Source organism: Lepus europaeus, chromosome 18 (genome assembly GCF_033115175.1).
Source record: "Lepus europaeus isolate LE1 chromosome 18, mLepTim1.pri, whole genome shotgun sequence".
In the NCBI taxonomy this organism is placed as follows: domain Eukaryota; kingdom Metazoa; phylum Chordata; class Mammalia; order Lagomorpha; family Leporidae; genus Lepus; species Lepus europaeus.
Window position 1 is genome coordinate 64,367,691 of NC_084844.1, and position 4,055 is coordinate 64,371,745.

Sequence of the window (4,055 nt, forward strand, 5' to 3'; positions counted from 1 at the left end):
AAGGGCGAGGACTCTCCTCCTCTGAGACAAGCGTGGCATCTGGGTCTGCATGCCAGCAGCTGCCCCACTGCCTTGGGAGCATGCGTGGGCTGCTTCCCACCCCGAGCTGGAACTGCACCTCTGCCCTTCACCCCATCTTCAGAGACCACACACACATATCCACACAAGGCTGCTGGGGGCAACTTTAATAAGGCAGGGGACTTGCTTTGCGGCATCAAAGGTCAAAGAGGAAGGGCATCATATCTGATTGGCTCATGCACTGGCTGGATACTTTCCAGCTGGTTGGCAGCCAGGGCGCGGGCCTTCTCGGCAAAGCGGTGGCGTCCCTCCTCAGTCAACTTCCAGAGGCAGGAGCAGGGCCAGGCGCTGACCTCAGCCTGCTTACTGACCGGCATTTTCTCAAAGCTGTCTCGGAAACACAGATTGTGGCGGATGGTGTTCTTCCAGCCTTCCGGAGCCGTTCGGAAAAACGGATAGTGTTGTCGAGTGAAACTGTAGATCTGCTGCACGTTGAGGCCACGGGGGGAGGGGGGACTGTTTCTTAACGCCAGGGCAATTAGGTGGAAGTAATTGAGAGGGGGCCGGGGCCAGAGCCTTTCCTCCTGGCCGCTGGGTTGCTGAAGCCTCCGGCTCTGGAGGTGGGCCCTTTTGTAAGAGGACAGGAGAGCCACACAGGAGCTGTCATCCTTGTCCTCGGCCTCCTCCTCTTCCGTGAGCTCCCAGCTGCTGGGGGAAGACGAAAAGTGCTTTGGCGACGGAGACTGCTCGGGGGAGGAAGGCGACAGTGCCCAGCCCCCGCAGCCTCTGGGCAGCTGGCATCTTCCTGATGGCAGGGCAGTCGAGGGTGAGGGACCGCGCCCGCCAGTTCCTTCTTCTCTCTAGCCCCTTGGGCTTCCAGCTTTCCTGGTGGGTACACGATGTTGGGGTTCACCCACATCCACAGGTTGGGCTCAAACTCTGGACCATCTCTGTCAGCACGGGGCTTCTTCTCCAAAGGTAACCTTGGTGGTTCCACTATTTGAAGCCTGTACCTGGCAAGGTTCTGCTCGGCCATAGGCAGGTGCGATGTGAAGGCCAGAAAGGCCTTGTTCCCCATGTCCCAGTCCAGCAGTCCCAGGACCTGGCCACGGAGGCTGGCCCAGACGTCGAGCTGCTGGAGTTTGAGGTCCACCTTTAGGAGAGCGCGGCGTGCCCAGCCGCGGACAGAGGGAGCCAAGAGAGACTGATGTCCTAAATTTTTAATACATTTTATCTTTAGCAATATCTCAGGTTATATTAAAATTAAGATGAAGGTAAAGAGATTTTCCAAAAATATCTGCTGCCACAGTGGCATAGTCACTCATCTTATTAATATGAACCTGGCCAGTGTAGTATAGTTGTTATGATTACATTTGTTACATCATTAACCCCTCAAATCCATAATTGACACTAGGATTTTGTATTGAAAACTTTATGAATTCATGCAAAGTTATAATAATGTGTGTCCACCATTTTATTATACAGCATTTCATTACTCTAAAATTTTATCTGCCTAGTCACCCATTTCTTCCCTCTACAATCCTGTCAACAACTAATCTTTTTACTAGATTCATAATTGTGCCATTCTGAAATGTCACATAGTGATGAGCACGTATAATTGTTCACGTCAACTTCTTTTACTTGGTAATACACCAAAGATTCCTCTGTGTGTTTTCATGATTTGTTAGCTCATTTCCTTTTAGCAATAAACTATTTTCTGAATGATACAACACAGTTCACTCATACATTCACCTATATGAGAATATCTTAATTATTTCAAAATTTGGTTGGATTTTTACATTATTGCTCATGAGGAAATTTGATTTTTTTCAATCACTGTGTTTGTTTTTCAGGATAATATTCATTATAGGAGTAGTTCAGACGTATTCCTCCTCATCTTTTGAAAAGCATGCAGAATTACATAATTTCTTTCTAAAATATTGGAAGAATGTATCAGTGTAGATATCTGGGCCAGGTGATGCTTTCTAGGAAGATTTGTAACTCTGTATTTTACTTTACAGATATTTGTTAATACAGGTGGTGAAGTTCTTCTTGACTGAGTTTATCTTTCAAGGAACTTGTCTATTTTATTTATGTTAGCATGGTTCTTCATGAAAATCTGTATTAATATCTCAAGAATTTGTACTAATATCACATTCTTTTCTTCATTCATAATTTGTGCATTTTCACTTTTTCTTGATCAACCTGAGTGGATAGATGTTTATCACCTTCACTATTTCCACACATGGTTTTGTTACAGTGGCTTTTCCCATTTTTTCCCCAGTTTTACTGACATTTTTCTTCTGTCATAATGAAGTTGGTCATGAAAGCAGGCTGGTGTGCAGGCATTGAGAGAGACAAGCACATTTAGGTTGCTTGGCTCAGGGTCAGTGGTGCGGCTTTTTGACCTTCATGACCTTGAGGCCATGCTCACTGCCATGTCCTGCACTGTGCAGTGCTGTGGGTCATACTTGGTGCTGAGATTAATTCTAGGCAGCCAAGGGGTGAGCTGAGTTATGTGTGGGGCTGAGGCCTCAAGCCAGCAAGGTTCAGGAGATCACACGTGGGTAATCTGATAGCAACAAGAAGTACACCAGAGGTGCACTCGCTGGCCTTGGTGGACATGGTCCTTCAGGGAGCCTCTTGGCCCTCACAGCCACGGGTCCCTGTACCCAGCAGTGACTACAGCCCTAGGCTCCACCTCTTTCCCTGTGGGGCTGGCCTTGTTCCCCTCAGTGGTACTGGTGACCCTGCTCCTGGAACAGAGATTGGGGAGCTGTGCCAGGGTTGAGGTGGCTAAGGCCAGAGGTGCCTTGGGGTCCCTGAGGGAGGCGCTGCTCCTGGGGCTAAATTTTACTGATTGTATCTTGGTTGCTGTAGTTGATTGGGATGGCTATAGGAAGTTATCATAGCCTTTGAAGCTTATAAACCAAAGAAATCACCACGGATCTTAAAGTAAGAGTCTCAGGACGCAGCCCTGACAGGGTTGAGGGTCTCTTGAGTGTCTGCTTCCTGGTTCCTAGATGGCTTTTCCCAGAATTCTCAGGTGGATAAAGGGTAAAGATACTCACCGTGTCTGTTTTATAAGCCTCTGATCCCGCCTGAGCACCTTACAGCTTTATCAGGCAATAACACTATCCATGATTATGTTTCAGCATTTAAATGGTACATTCAGATCACAGCAGATACTTATTTTCACTCTCTATGTGGTGCTGTGACTTTAAGTTGCTCCTCTTTTTCTAGTGTCTTTAGTTGTTGGAAATCAAGTTCATTGATTTCAGACTAATATCAGGGGCTTCAACATTTTTCATTGTGTTTTTTCTTTAAAAAAGCTTCTGAACCCCTTTCTACAGTCATTTATCACTAAAATTTTTCATTAATGTGCCCTGATAGCTACATTAAACAAGTTCTCTTATGTTGTATTCAATTCAGTTAAATACTTTCTCTCTGCTTGCTCTTGGACTCAGTTTATTGCCATGTGTGCTACTTACTTTCCAAATATTTGAATATTTTCCTGATTCCTGTTTGTGTTATTTCTTTCTGATTTGATTGGTTTGTATTCATAGAGCATAACATATCATTTGATTTTATCCTTTTATTAGTGTATGTTTTATACTCTATGACATCTACTTTGGTAAGTGTTCTATGGTTACTTGAGAGTAGTGTTTTGAATTGGATATTCTTACTGAATTTCTTGTTTCTTGTTCTGTCATTTGCTGAATGACAAGTACTGGAATCTCAAATGATGTTTCTAAATTTTTAAACTATCTTATTGTATAGCATGCATTTGACTTTATTAGATGCATAAATATTTAGAATCATATCTTCTTGGGTAATTGAACTCATAATTTTGAAATGAATTTTTAATTGCTTATGGGAGTATGGCTATGAAATTAACCTTGGTAAGGCTTGTGTTCCTCACTTTTCAGTTTTTAAGTGTTATTGTACTTACATATTATTGTAGTTCACCTTATCTGTCATCAAACTGGTTTAATTTCACAGTTTATTATTCGATTCTGCTTTATTTTAGATTAATA

The 4,055-nt window shown here is 43.8% G+C and overlaps 1 pseudogene; it reads right to left on the bottom strand.

The window, feature by feature from the left end:
• Nucleotides 1-214: 214 nt before the first annotated feature.
• On the bottom strand, nucleotides 215-1,096 carry LOC133776506 (forkhead box protein R1-like; annotated as a pseudogene).
• Nucleotides 1,097-4,055: the final 2,959 nt, after the last annotated feature.